General features: G+C 32.8%; 2 long non-coding RNA genes across 5 annotated transcripts in view; one reads left to right on the top strand and one right to left on the bottom strand.

Moving 5' to 3' along the window:
• The window catches only part of LOC143248783 (uncharacterized), a 68,864-nt gene that overhangs the window by 52,346 nt on the left and 541 nt on the right, over positions 1 to 15,977 (top strand). Inside the window, exons 1-4 of one of the 3 annotated variants that reach the window (XR_013027175.1) lie at positions 12,636 to 12,819; positions 13,296 to 13,354; positions 14,137 to 14,241; positions 15,439 to 15,506. The exons of 1 other annotated variant lie outside the window; for it this stretch is intronic. This is a non-coding gene — a long non-coding RNA (uncharacterized LOC143248783). Of the gene's footprint in view, positions 1 to 12,635; positions 12,820 to 13,295; positions 13,355 to 14,136; positions 14,242 to 15,438; positions 15,507 to 15,977 lie in introns of those variants that run through there. One more of the 3 variants, XR_013027176.1, reaches the window with a different exon arrangement.
• The window catches only part of LOC143248782 (uncharacterized), a 53,930-nt gene continuing 38,448 nt past the window's right edge, over positions 496 to 15,977 (bottom strand). Inside the window, exons 1-5 of one of the 2 annotated variants that reach the window (XR_013027172.1) lie at positions 4,855 to 5,042; positions 3,662 to 3,720; positions 1,762 to 1,866; positions 1,345 to 1,412; positions 496 to 673 (exon numbers count right to left, since the gene is read on the bottom strand). This is a non-coding gene — a long non-coding RNA (uncharacterized LOC143248782). Of the gene's footprint in view, positions 674 to 1,344; positions 1,413 to 1,761; positions 1,867 to 3,661; positions 3,721 to 4,854; positions 5,043 to 15,977 lie in introns of those variants that run through there. The other variant, XR_013027173.1, reaches the window with a different exon arrangement.

The following is a 15,977-nucleotide window of genomic DNA, read 5'->3' as shown; positions in this document are numbered from 1 at the left end:
CATGGAAAAACGTTAATCAATTTTGACATAGATATTTGTGATGTATGTATATATTTCTACAGGTTTAAATTGTAAACACGCAGCATTTTCTCCAAAACTCAGAAAGAGAGAGCATATGAGATATAAAGCTTTTGATTTTTCTACTCATCAATAATTGGTGAAAATTTTATCAAAATATTTTAATTGGTTTTGGAATGTTCAATCTTTTAGTTTTATTTAACAGTTTACTTGAACATTTTACAATAGTTAGAATCTTAACGTACCTTAGAACGATATAGATTAATTCTTTAATTCTTTTTTAAAAACTGTGTGATACTAAAGTTTTAAGTTACAGCTAACGTTCTCGACCACAATTAGTGTATTAAATATTAATTTTATTATAATATTTATGAATTAATTAATCGAGCTTTAATTGTATTAGTTTTTTCCTGGTTTTTATTTTTCTCTTCATTCGTCATTTCAAACAAAATGTTTATTAAACACTATTTATAACAATCATTTTTTATCCATGAATTTATTTAACTGAAAGATAAAAACAAATTGAATGAAGATCAGTACACTAGAAACAATTAAAATATTTATAATAATACGCAGCAGAATAAAGACAGAACAACTGTATAGTCAGATTTTCGAAGCTCAAGTGAGGACTTCCTTATTAGATGTTTGGTCATACCTGAAATGGAAAAGTTTGTTTTAAAAGTTACTGCAACATTAATAATGTCACATAAACATTCTGTATATAATTCAGTATTAATGGTATGAATTTTTAAATATTTGTGACGTTTTATATATTTAGAATTTCATACTTTGCACGAACAAAGTAAGATCTCACAGAAAATATGAAATATTACTTTGATGTCATGATTACGTCGAACAAATACGCATTTTTCATTATGTTGGCTAACGTATCGATTCACATACTGATTCTTGAGTTTTTGTAACATATTGTAAGCAGTTAGGAAAATGTAGGGAATTGTTGTAACCAAATTTATAATTATAGTTACGAAACAATTCTATGATTCACTGATTACAGTATAAACTTTGTAGATCATGTTTCTTAGAAAATATAAACTGAATCTGAGTTATTCAAACATTGGTTTAAAAATATTTAAAAAAGAGAAACAAACGATTTGAATTTCGCACCAAACTACTCGAGATCTATTCGCGCTAGCTGTCCCTCATTTTGGCTACTCTTTTACCCCGTAACACTCAGATTACGAGTCGAGTGCCTTATTCAAGTTTCTTCAATACATTTAGGTGAATAATTTTAACATGTTAACATAATTTTAACCTATGTCAAATAAAACGTTCAATTATGTTTTCCAGGTAATGTCTAACACTTACTAGATAAATGTAGGTTTTCTACAAATCCGTCAGTTACTTCCCATCTTGCCCATCGCGCATTTGAAAATCTGCAAGAAGAATGAAAATTATTTTCGTCACAAAGGTGAAGTAAACACAATTATTGAGTTTATGTTAAATAGGTTTACAAAGAAAGTGCAAAAATAAGAATTTTGTTTTTTTTTTAATATTATAGAATTACTTTGGAATTTATATTCTGAGAATAGTAAAAATTCAGTGATAGTTAATAATATTTTGTATATTGGGCTCGTCAATAGTATTAAATATTACAATATGTAACATAACCTTAGATTACACTGTGTAACACAAATTTTGTTCCTGGATAGTTTGTGTTATTTCTTAATTATTTATGTTGTAAAAGTACAGAAAATGGCCATTATTCCCTTCAAAACAGTTTACCGTTTTTGCAAATTCTTTGTCGTCACACATCTTCTGCCTGAATGCATCGTCACTCAGAGAGTCTGGATTGTTTTTGTTTTTGCACTGTTCAAAGGCATCTTTTTTCTGAAAGACGAGAAGTATCGTGAATTCTCTGATGGTAAAGAAACGATGGATTATTTACGTTTTATAGATTTCGAATTACAAAAATAAATATTACCACTGGAGATTAAGGTAACTGAATTCACAACTGAGTCAGATTCTTCCTGGTTGTTGCAACAACATAACCACCCTTTAAATAGTTTATGGTAGTGTCACATGTCACTACCAAGGTAATTTTTATGTTAATCAAAAAAATAACCACAATTCCCAATAGCAAAGCAATTTATCTGTAGTTGTCTGTAGTTTGTGCTTAACTTAAAACAAGATAAAATATTAAATCACTATGTGAAAAGTAAATGAAAAAAATGTGAATTTCTAATACAGCTGGAATAGTTGAATCCAGTTTTTTCTCTTACCGAATACGACATATTTTTCATTGTCTTTCAGCACAATGTTTGGAAGAAAAATCTGACGCAACTGTAAAGACAAAGCATAACAAAAACATTTAGGTGTTTCACTTATATTAGTACATTATTTCAGTGAAAGTAATGGTCTTGCACGGCATGATGTTTACAGTACTCATATGGCGATCTGCTGCTGGTTGCGAGTTACAATCCATTAATCGGACACATCCTTTCAACTGTGGGGGCATTATAATGTAGTTAGTAAAAGACTGGCTCAAGCGTTTACAGTGTTTGGTAGTTATCAACTGCCTTCAATCTAATCAATAACCAGCAAACTGGGAACGGTTGTTGCAGATAACCCTCAATTTTAAAGTTATTTTGGTTTATACAGATAAGAGTGAGTTGCTACTGGTCTGTGGTGGAACGTTAATACCGCTCAATAATACAAAGCCCCCTAAACGCTTAGCGATAAGGTTGAAGGTTTATATCAAAACTAAGTTTTGATACCCGTAATAGGCAGAGTTAAGATAGCCCGCTGTGTGGCAAGAATATACACAACCTTCTAGTGATTCAGCAGTAAGTTTGTTTTTGAATTTCGCACAAAGCTACTCGAGGGCTATCTGTGATAGCTGTCCCTAATTTAGTGGTGTAAGACTAGAGAGAAGGCAGCTAGTCATCACCACCCACCGCTAACTCTTGGGCTACTCTTTTACCAACGAATAGTGGGATTGACCGTCATATTATAACGCCCTTACAGCTGAAAGGGCGAGCAATTTTGGCTCGACGAGGATGCGAACTTGCGACCCTCAGATTACGAGTCGCACGCTTTAACACGCTTGGCCATGCCGGGCCTCAGCAGTAGGTACGATGGCTTATAACGCTAAAATCAGGGTTTCTATACTTGCGGAGTACACAGCACAGTTAGCCAATTGTGTAGCTTTACGTTTAGTAACAAATTTTTTATGTATGTATATTTGTACTAGAATGTAACCTAGTGGTTAGTGTATCGAAACCATAGGATCTGGAGTTGGAGTAGTGGTATGACTAAAAGATCATCACACCTCCAACAACGGATAATTTACAAACGAAACAGAAAATCCTGTTATTCAGTTAAAAGTAACCAACTTATGTTTTTCCCGATCACAGTTTAAAAGTAGGAGGAGCTATGCCTGATCCATATAGATCTCCTACCTGTCTGCTCAGATCTCTCTGTCGTTTATATGAAAACTAACTCTGAGATATACAACTTCCTAGACCAAGTTGTTCAGTACATGCCATGAAATATTCAAATAAAAATAATCATATAAATAATTATCTATAATAATAATGATAATCATGAACACAAATAATAAACTATTGTTATTTAATGTTGTTCAGTAGTTCATATTTAAAGAACTATTATCAACAGTTCTTACCTCCTGTGGGAAACTTTCATAAATAGCTATGGCTTCTTTTACGTCTTCTTCATTATCGCCTAAAACAGTAAAAAGTTAATGAATGAAGAAACATTCTAATGCTCTTTTATTATTTGTTTCTGTCTGTTAATACATGATGTTAAAGTTTACTGAAAAGAAAGAGAATTTACGTAATGTTAAAAAACAAAGGAAACTTGTTATAAAAAGAGATAGAACCCGTATTTTAATAAATGGTGATCTACCACATCACGAACCCTTATCTCAACCATTAACAACTCATATAACTATATTAGTCCCTTTCGTGACATACGGAAAACCATTCCTCCTCACCCCGAAGAGAACAAGATTGTGGGGTGACGAGCATTTCTTGTGATTACTCTGGTCTTGTGTGGCCTAGGTTCGAGCATTTCTTGTGATTACTCTGGTCTCGTGTGGCCTAGGTTAGAGCATTTCTTGTGATTACTCTGGTCCTGTGTGGCCCAGGTTCGAGCATTTTTTGTGATTACTCTGGTCTTGTGTGGCCTAGGTTCGAGCATTTCTTGTGATTACTCTGGTATTGTGTGGCCTAGGTTCGAGCATTTCTTGTGATTACTTTGGTCTTGTGTGGCCTAGGTTCGAGCATTTCTTGTGATTACTGTGGTCTCGTGTGGCCTAGGTTTGAGCATTTCTTGTGATTACTCTGGTCCTGTGTGGCCCAGGTTCGAGCATTTCTTGTGATTACTCTGTTCTTGTGTGGCCTAGGTTTGAGCATTTTTGTGATTACTCTGGTCTTGTGTGGCCTAGGTTCGAGCATTTCTTGTGATTACTCTGGTCTTGTGTGGCCCAGGTTCGAGCTTGAGCTATGGTCTCGTTCTATTAAGAGAGGAAAATAGTTCAATCTCCTAACAGCTGCTTGGAAGGCATTGTATTTTTACAAGATAAACATAAACCATTCCCATTCAATAAACTGTGGTTCAATGTCCACGGAGTATCCAGAATCAATAACCCATTGTTTTGGTTATGCGTTCACCAACATACAGTTAACGTGTTACTTATCGTAAATATAAGTGTAATGAAATAAAAACATTTACACTGACTTTTTATCTATATTCATTATTACGCTATGTCACTGAAGTTCGTGAAACTAGCTAGAACCAGTATCAAGATATTATAGAATAATCTGCCACAAGCACTATATCGTAAAAATTACTTACTGCACATTAACTTATGTAAGTTTCCATGTCCTTTTCCTTTGCCCCAAGCCACCGCAACGAAAACAGTAACCAGAAGAAATACCGCTAGACTCTTCATTTTGGATGATTTTGGAAGAACAAGTCTTCAGTGTTCAAACTGTCAACTGATGTTCTGAGTCAGACGGATATCATTTTGGTAAAATTATTTGCGCTTTTATACAATTCTCAACAATAGTGGGAAAAGAAAAAAATCTGACTCGTACATTACTGTAAAAATGTCCTTGACATGTTGATCTACTGTTAGAAAACTATTTATTCTAGTATCTCTGATGAAACATTGTCTTCAAACAACTTAACTGATGAACCACCACATCCGTCTGGTTTATCGCTTCACTGATTGTTCAGGTTTTATACACAGAATTATTCATATGCTAGTTACTGTCAAGAAAAGCTGTCTTTGTAAACCTGAAGTAAAAGATCGCGTGTTTGAACAAACCAAAGTTTGTTAAGCTGTAAGGATATCATTTTATTTCAAACTAATGTTTACATGAGAACAGGTGTGATAGTGTTTCTCGTTGCGTTTGTCCCGAGAATAAAATGTCACGTGATTTTTAACGCATGCACTCTAAGCTTCTGGAATTCGGTTTGTTGTTGTACATGCTTGGTTAGTCACACAAACTCACAACAACACGAATATACGCAGTTAACTGAATAGCTGTAAAGAACTGTTGTTACGAAAGTGTTAATTTCTTATTCTTCTATTTTGTTCAGGACCGGAACGTGGGTTAGTAGTAATCGAAACATTCATTGTTTGTAGCTCTTTCAAAGAATGGTGAAATCTCATTGTTCCGTCAGTCAAGAGTTTGTAATGAATATTGTTTACTAGTAACTGGAATTAGAGAACGTTATTAACATGTAGTACTCCGTTTTGTTTAACATAAAACAATCTAAAATAGGTGTATTTGCAATGCAATTCTCTTAAAAACAAAAAAGTCATTGTAAAAGTCGTCTAGAACGAACGAGAAGAGAGAATTCTGAAAGAACTCTGAATCGAACCACGAGAAATTCAAGTAAACCTCAATCTCTCATTCGATTTACCACTTGTTATTGATTTATGCTGGCTTCGAGAAATTCCAAATGCAACTAACAACATAAATATCTTTCTATAGTTATGGAATGTATATGGTTTTACGAAGCTTGCGGTTGTTCTATCGAGTAGCACTTGTTCAGGGTTTATGGTAAGGGAAATTTTCCGAAACCATGTTAAGGTACTCGACTCGCAATCTGAAGGTCGCTGGTTCGAATTCCGTTATTCACAACATGTTCGCTCTTTGAGCCTTGGAAGGGGGGGAGGGTACAAAGTTACGGTGAATTCCAAAATTCGTTCGAAAAAGAGTAGCCCAAAAGTTGGCTGTGGGTCGTGTGTGGGTTGCCTTTAATCTTATCTCATACTGCTAATTTAGGACTCAGATAGCCCTTGTGTAGCTTTGCGCGAAATTCACAAAAGAAAACAAACAAATCATATTATATGTTCTTCGAATACGTTATAAATATAGATCACTGCTGTAAGTAAGACACGTGAAGAAAGTACGTTAATGATGTATAGTGAAAAGTTGTAAAATTAAGCATCACAATGTTTCATATATTAATATATTGAATATTATGGCAGAAATGAATCTCTGACGAATCATTATATAAAAATAAATCTTTTTTGAAAATTGAGGAATTTTAGCTTGTTTAGCTCATATTTCTTGACCATCAAATGCTAATCTCTATTATCATAAACAGACTTCAGTTATCATAAAAAATAAACATTGCACTCCTTACTTGGCGTCTTAACTCTTTGTTTATCTACATATTATCCTGGTTACTTTATGTCCCTGTAGTGCTGAACGCGTAGGCGTGCGACTCCTAAGGTTCGCGCCCGCGTCGCGAGACTGCAGTTAGTCAATCCAAAGTTCGTTAATAAAACAGCACCCAAGAGTTGGCGGTGGGTTTAACTCTTTGTTTAGTCTTAAACTGCCATATTATCCTGGTTAGCCCTATGTCCCTTAATGAGTAAAAACAGGCAAAAAACAAACTGAATAAGTAATTGTTATGAGCCGAGCTTTTGTTATTTGAACTCAAGATGAAAATTGATAAACACTTAGTTTTGACAAAGTTACCTCTGAAACCAATTATAAGAAAATCCATAAAGTTAATTACTTCTCAGCTTTGAATACATTAATTGAAATTATTAGTTTTATAACTTGATTCAGTATTTTCGGGGTTGAAAAGCCAATTCATTCGTACAAAAATCAAAAGAGAGTTCTATCTGGCTTTGCTGTAATTAAAATAGATCGTCGTAAGCCTCATGTGGGAATTGTTTATTTTTTTAATTTCGCGCAAAGCTACAGGAGGACTATCTGCGCTAGCCATCCCTAATTTGGCAGTTTAAGACTAGCGGGAAGGTAGCTAGTCATCACTGCCCACCGCCAACTCTTGGGCTACTGTTTTACCAACGAACTCTGGGATTGACTGTCACATTATAACATCCCCACTGCTGAAAGGGAAAGCATGTTTTGTACGAAGGGCATTCGAACCTGCGACCCTAGAAGCACTAGTCAAGCACTTTAATTTACCTGGCCATGTCGGGCCCTGATGTGGGCAAAATGCCATGTTTGTTTCGATTGTTATCATTTGAGGAACTTCAAACAATAAATCTTCCATTTCACCTACAGTAAAAATTTGTTTAACTTACGTTAAAGTAAGTTGAAGTAGCTTTTAAAATCAATTAAATCTTTGTTTTGTTTACTATGACAATGTTAAAAAATTGTTCTTTTTGTTTCGTATGGTATGACAAGGTTTTAAACTTAGAAAGAAACGTTTGTTTTAATTAAAATGGCATAATTCAGGACGCTGTTACACCTTTTTAGTTTCATATGGTACGCTTTAAGAAAGGTCTTCCGTTCAAATCTTTAAGACATGACATTTGTAAAACACAGAATGTGTTTATGTCAATTACTAAAGTACAGTATATATTATAAATAACATTATCCGTCAGGACCTAACTAGTTTTCAGTTGGAGTAGCAATCGTTAGTATACATCAAATTTTAGTTTCCGGTTATGTGTTCGTCTTCAGGGTACAGTTTTACCAGTTGAATAATGGTGTAGCATCTTTCAGGGTACGGTCTAGTGTTACCACTTCAATAATTTTGTACCATTCTTTAGCGCTACCACTTCGGTTTTGTTAATTACTGAAATGTCTCGGTTTGTAAGATTAATTTTTACACTTCTTTCAGTTGGTATAAATCATTGTAGTATTCTTGTGGGAAGAAGAATTTTCAATAACACCAATCATTTCTTAAAAGGACAGCAGATGAAATTTCGATTCTTCTTTCGTGGCTCAGCAGTAATTTCTTACACTAAAAACATCAGGTCTGGACAATTACAGTGGACACAACAAAGATAAGCAATAGCATAACTTAGCACTTAACGAGAAATGAAAGACAAAGGAAGAAAATTCTACAAGTGGGTGTTCAAACTGAAGCTTTGTGGAAGCTTTACAAAAACTTTCAAAACTTCTCATACAAAACTTGATTCATATTTGTTTTTCATATCACATTTAACACATGAAATCGAACGTTACTAGTATTATTCCGGCCAAGTAGCTGTGTACACTTTGTTTTTCGAACTGCTATTTTTCCAAATACTGGTGAGACTCACAGGAATTTATTATTTTTAGCGAAAGATGTACACACCTGCATCAAATAGTGATAAGTGTGTGTTAGGTTTGAGAGTGCGTGTTGTGGCAATCGAAACAGTTAAATGTATATATAATCTGTAATGTATATAAGATTTTGTTTGACTCTTTTCCTCTTACTTCATTGAACCTATAGGTTTGGAAAGAAGTTCTCAGTAGAGAAACCGAAATGTCTTCCCATTCAACAGGTAGTTGTTATCCATTAATCTTGGGAAACACTCTGCAGTTACCAATTCAATAATTTATTCAGTAGAGGTGTTATTTATGATATTAAAATGGTTTCAGATGAGAAGAGAGGGTTTTCTTTTCAAAACCAGTAAAACTCAGAGACAACATCATATTTTTGAAGTACTTTTTAAGAATATTGATATAAAAAGTTTCATCAGATTACAACATTTTTTTTCTCTAGTTAGGTGCAGATCTTAGGGACATCACTCTGTAAAAGTATGGAATCGAATGATAGATTGGGTTTCAAATGTCTTCTTAGCACAACTAAGAATTTCTCTATATTATCATGATACTTTAACTACGAAATTTGAGAATATGATAGCGCTAGGCACGTCATCAAACAGATGATTATGAATCAGTGCAAACTTTGTCAAAGGTTCCAGTTTTAACTGGCTTACAGAGTAGAAACTAAAGCAATATAAATAATTTATGAGATTTAATTGTGACGTAATACTAAATTAATAATTATTTTGAGTTTTTCTTAATTTTGTACAATTTTCAACAATTACAAACTCTCTGTTTTTCACGTATTTTTGTTATATAGTCTTAGTGCCACTGTTCAGTAATTGTTTTAAATCTCAAATTTTCATTCACTTTTGAGAAAATATTTTGACTCTACTAATATCAGTGAAGTTTAAGAAACAAAATACTTTGAGAGTAAACTTGTGTGAGTGTAGAAATATATATTTAGGGGATGGTGGTTAATAATTAAATAACATTGTTCAAAGAAAAATTATATATAGAATTAAATATCTTTCGAGGATTTATGTTATATAGAATGTGTCATGTTATCAGAGTTAAAATTCACTTAAAATACTTGTTTTTTACAGTAGAATTTTTATTTAAAATACAAAACTTGGAACACAAACATAAGATAATTAGATAATATTTGCATCACACGGGAGGAAAGGCAGTTAGGCATCACCATTCACCACCTTTTATTGGGCTATTCTTTCACTAACGAATTGTGGGATTCATTACAATACTGTAACGCTCCTACGGCTGAACTGGCGAGCATGTGTAATGGTACAGAAACTCGAACCAGTGACCATCAGATTTCGATTCAAGTCCCTTAACCGTCTGGTCAAAAATCTAGATCACCTTTCTGCCTCAATTTCTATGATCAGAGTCTTCTGTTGGTTTAAAACAGCCTATATTCTGCTCTTGAAACCTTATTACCCGATTCTTTTTAACAGACTGACATTGTTTTCTCGAATGAATACTCTTTAAGACAACAATAACTTTTGTATGTTAAAAGTGTATTAAATGATAAATAAATACCATAACTTCAGACATTTTGTGACATTCAAAATGAATTATACTTTAGGTTTAGACATGTCATCTCTCGTCTGTTTCACTTGTGGAAAACTAGAAAATAAAAAAAAAGACATAACCCTCTCATAGTTGAACATGAAGCCGCCAGGTGGTCGTGAAAAAGTGTTGAATGCTGCAACTACTATGATGAAATTGTTGTTCAAAGGCTCACAGAGTAGAATCTAAAGAAATAAAAATGAAACTCGAAACATAATTCTGAAATATTACTAAATTAATAATTATTTTGAGTTTTTCTTAGTTTTGTACAATTTTCAACAATTACAAACTCTCTGTTTTTCACGTATTTTTGTTATATAGTCTAAGTGCCACTGTTCAGAAATTGTTTTAAATCTCAAATTTTCAGTTACCCTTGAGAAAATATTCGTACTATAATATTGCTTTAGTTTCTGGTCTGTAAGTCAATTAAAACTGGAACCTTCGACAAAGTTTACACTTAACCATTGCCAGGAGTCGAGTGCCTCAACCACCTGGTCAAGTTTCAATAGCAACCTTATAGAAACTACGGTTCGGGTCCTTGACTCTTTATCTCGAGTTCAAATAAGAGAAGTTCGGTTCATTTGAAACCTAATTACTAATTAGTGTTAATGACATTATTTCGTTATATCAACAGGACATTTGGACAAAGATAGTGCTCCTCTAATAGTGTATGTTACATTAAAGATAAACATTTTACGGTGATAAACTATAATCTAACCAAGTCATCTTCTCACTTCTTCAATAAAGTTTTTTTATTTTATTTTCATTCATCTGCTACTCCTTACTTCTACAATATTCAACTTTACCCAACATATATATGAAGTGTTTTGATATTTAGCTACAAAAGATTTCACTATACGCCATTTAAATACATTAGTAGTTTTTTATTCACATCAGTAACCTATATTTATATTCTATTTGAAGAGGATGTAATATTGATCTTAATACCCTTCCTCTCGCTGGATGATTCAGAGATAAGTTTGAGGATATATCATGTTGAAATTCAGATTTGGATACTCGCAATAGGCACTGAACAAATAGCTCATTTTCCTTCACTTTATCTTTGACAAGACACAAATAAACGTGAGGTCAGTAAGTCATTACGATGAACTATTTAGCAGGAAAACTGTTTAAAACACTCAAAACAAATATAAAACGAAATCCATCATTTCTTTCATCACTTCTTCTTTGACAGATCAAAGCCTTCTAGATCTGGGAGGATAAGTTTCTCTTGGGACCTTGGTTTGGTATGTTACACGAGGGCTATCTGCTCTAGCCGTCCCTAATTCACCATTTGTAAAACAAAAAGAAGATAGTCATCACTACACACAATCAACTTTTGGGCTAATCTTTTACCAAGGAAAAGTGGGATTAACCGTTAAATTATAACGCCCTAACGATTGAAAGGGCGAGCATGTTTAGGATTACGAGTCGAGTGCCTTCACCACCTAGCCATGCCGTGCCCCATTAGCCCTGGATAAAGGTTATTCGAAAGAACAAACATAAGCTTCAAACTCAAATTATCATAGAAACAATATAGATTACATTACTATACGAAACCTACCAATGTTATAATTTGCGTTTATTCAGTTACTGGTGATGGGTAGAATTTCTCGAAACCAGTATGAATCAATGACAGTTTGAGATTTATATATATTTCTCTTTGTTTGATTCAGAGTTTTTCCAAAATGTTTTAGTCTCGTTCGTTCCAAACACCTTTGGCAATAACTTTTTTTGTTTTTAAGAGAAGTGTATTGTAAATACGCCTATTTTAGATTATTTTCTGCACAGCAAAACGGAATACTACATGTTAATAACACTTCCAGTTCCAATGACCAGTAAACAATATTCATCACAAACATTTGATTGACAGAAAATTAATGAGATTTCACTATTCTTCTGAAGAGCTACAAACAATAAATTTTTCGATTACTACTAACTCATGTTCCGGTCCTGAATAAAATAGATGGCTAAAAAATTAACATTTTTCTTAACGAGCAGTTCTTTACAGTTTTTCATATAACTGTGTACATTCGTCTTATTGTGACTGTGTGACTAGCCAAGCATGTACATCAACACATCGAATTCCAGAAGCTTAGAGTGCATGCGCTAAAAACCGCGCGACATTCTTTTGTTAGTATAAATGCAACGACAAAAAATACCACACCTGATCTGCTGTAAACATCACTTTGAAAGAAAGTCATAGTTTTACAGCTTTACATAATTTGTTTTCTTTAAACACACAATCTTTTATCTCATACCAACAAACGCAGCTTTTCTTAACGGTGAGTAGCGTATGAGTAATTCTGTGTATAAACCTGAAAAAACAGTGAAGCGATAAACCACAAGGTTGTGGTGATTCGCAAGTTACGTTGTTTGAAGACAATGTTTCATCACAAACATCAGAATAAATAGTTCTTTGGTTGTAGATCAACATGTCAAGGACATTTTTACAGTAATGTATGAGTCAGATTTTTTCTTTTCTCTTTATTGTTAAAAATTGTATAAAAACACAAATAATTTCACCAAAATATTATCTTCCGTCTGACTCAGAACATCAGCTGACAGTTTGGACACTGTAGACTTGTTCTTCTAAAACCATCAGAAATGAAGAGTCTAGCGGTATTGCTTCTGGTCACTGTTTTCGTTGTGGTTGCTTTGGGCAAAGGAAAAGAGCATGGAAGAATATACAAGTTAATGTGCAGTAAGTGATTTTTATGAAATAGTTCATGTAACAGACTATTCTATAATATCATTGACAATAGTTGTAACTAGATTCACGAACTTCCTTGATATAACGTAATAATGAATAAAGATGAAAGGTCAGTGTAACTGTTCGTATTTTATCACACTTATATTTACAAAAAGTAACACGTTAATTGTATGTTGTTGAACACAAAGCCACACAATGGGTTATTGGTTCTGTGTTTTCTGCGGAAATTGAACCACCGTGTGTTGCAAGCTCACAGTTGAACCAGTGGTGAATAGAAATGGTTTATGTCTGTCTTGTTTAAAAAATCAATTGTTAGGATGAACTATTTTCTTTTATTCTTTGTTTCTTTCTTTTGAAAAACGCAATAACACTAACTAGGGTTAATAACACTATGTAATAACATAGCGAAACAAATAATAACAGAGCATTAGAATGTTTCTTCATTCATTAACTTTTTACTGTTTTAGGCGATAATGAAGAAGACGTAAAAGAAGCCATAGCTATTTATGAAAGTTTCCCACAGGAGGTAAGAACTGTTGATAATAGTTCTTAAACATGAACTACTGAACAACATTAAATAACAATAGTTTATTATTTGTGTTCATGAAGAGCATCCAATTGTTAAAACCTGCCCATCATCTGAGGCTGTTAATTTTAACCAAATAACTAAATATTCAGCACATTTATAAATTACCCACAGCTGGAGGTGAGACGATTGTTTAGGTGTACCACGTCGAGAACCTCGTGTTCCATATTCGATACACTCACCACAAACTAGGTCACAATGTACTAAAAATGTTCATCAATAGAAGTAGCACGTTTTAAAATTTGCTGCTAAACATAAAGCTACTCAATGGGCTAACTGTGTTTCGATACTTTATTGTAGTACTACTTTTATCATAAAATAGTACAGCAAACCACAACAACACCATGTGTTACTTTTGTTAAATTCGTGATTTAAGTTAGAAATTACCCCCTTTATTTTCGTTTGTTTGATTTCCAAGTGGTCGGTTAATAATAAAAGCGTTTCTGGAAATGAAATCCCAAATTAACTTTGGATTCACCTTCAGAAAAGTATTTTTTGAAATTGACATCAAAAGTACCCTGCTAGTGACATGTGACACTCCTATAAACTATTTGAAAAAGTAAAAACGTTGTTGGAGTAGCCAGCGAAACAATGAATTAGATGTGAATTTAGTTACTTTAATCACTTGTGGTTGGTAATAATTAATTATGTTGTAAGTTGAAATCTATAAAACGTAAATAATCCATCGTTTCTTTACCATCACGATACTTCTCGTCTTTCAGAAAAAAGATGCCTTTGAACAGTGCAAAAACGAAAACAATCCAGACTCTCTGATTGACGATGAATTCAGGCAGAAGATGTGTGACGACAAACAACTTGCAAAAACAGTAAGTTACTATTAACCAGTTATTAGAATTCTATTTTTATACCTTTAGTTACTAAAAAAGAATAAATAGTTATGCTCACAGTATTGTATTTACAACATATATTCATTATTCAGATCATTGTTATCGAATATAGTTCTATATAAATTGTTTTATTTTCTTTCACTGTCATATTTATATATAATCTTTCCGTTGTTCCTTCAAAGACACTAATGTTGTACTTTATAATTAATTACTTGCCACTTGTTATATCAACCTGAATTTGTTTTAGACAATATTATATAATTTTAATTGTAAGAAGTTTTAACTTTACTGAAATTCGGTGCAAATATTTCCAAATTAATACCCAAAATTTAAGATTTTTTTATATTAATAATAAAACTATTGATATTATTCTATACTTATATCTCAATACAACACAACAAAAACTATAAACTGCATCCTACATATGCGTCAAGGTTTATGGGAGAGTTAATGCGCACAGTTGGTTTGAACTACAACATGGCTGTGGGATTGGGACAGATTTCGTTTTATAACTACTCTATATTTGAGTCTTCATTAGTTCTATAAAACTTTTATAAAGGAGTGGACTAGTTAAATTCATTGGGTTTCTATATTTTACACTGTGGTCACATATTTATTGGAATATATTCAAACTTTGTGAATATTATAAACGCTGTTATAACAAAGCTAACTTTTGAAGTTTCTATTATTAATTATCATATTTTCACATTTAGTTTCTTTGAATTTAAGATCAAAGCTACATAACAAACTGTGTACGTTATGCAAATTACGAGTATGGTATCCTGATTTGTAGCGATGTGAGAACTTAAGGTCACCTCTCAGTCATAGTGGAAGTAACTGAACTTAGACATATATAAAATAACAAATGTTTTTGTTATCAATCTTTAGAACACTTAAATATTAAGATAGTTTTTATGTTAAGCTACAATATAAAATATTTTCTGATGAGCAGACTAAGAGCAACATTGTTACTGAATATTACATTATATACAATATGTTATATTGTATATCTCTGAATTTTTATTATTGTCAAAATATAAATTCCAAAGTAATTCTATAATATCAAAAAAAAAAAATTCTTATTTTTGCACTTTCTTTGTAAACCTATTTAACATAAAATGAATAATTGTGTTTACTTCACCTTTGTGACATATATAATTTTCATTTTACTTGCAGATTTTCAAATGCACAAAAAGCAAGATGGGAGGTAATTGACGGACTTAGAGAAAACCTACATTTCTCTAGTAAGTGTTAGACATGTCCTGGAAAAACAATTGAATGTTTTATTTAATATAAGTTTATAATGTTAAAATTATTCACCTAAATGTATTGAAGCAGCTTTCGGTTGTTTCCAGGGCCAGGCCTGGCCAAATGAATAAGGCACTCGACTCGTAATCTCAGTGTTAGGGGGTCGAATCCCCGTTATACTAAACATCCTAGCCTTCTTAGCCATGGGGGTTTTATAATGTAATGATTAATCACACTGTTCTTTAGTAAAAGAGTAGCCCAAATAAGGAACAGGTAGCGCAAATAGATCTCGAGTAGTTTCGCGCGAAATAAAAATCGTTTGTTTATTTTTTAAACCAATGTTTGAATAACTCAAATTCAGTTTATATTTTCTAAGAAACATGATCTACAAAGTTTGTACTGTAATCAGTGAATCATAGAATTGTTTCGTAACTATAATTATAAATTTGGTTACAACAATTCCCTAC

This window comes from Tachypleus tridentatus, chromosome 4, assembly GCF_004210375.1.
Source record: "Tachypleus tridentatus isolate NWPU-2018 chromosome 4, ASM421037v1, whole genome shotgun sequence".
Taxonomy (NCBI): Eukaryota; Metazoa; Arthropoda; class Merostomata; order Xiphosura; family Limulidae; genus Tachypleus; species Tachypleus tridentatus.
Note: the sequence above shows the minus strand (reverse complement) of the source record. Positions and strands in the feature narration are given on the sequence as shown.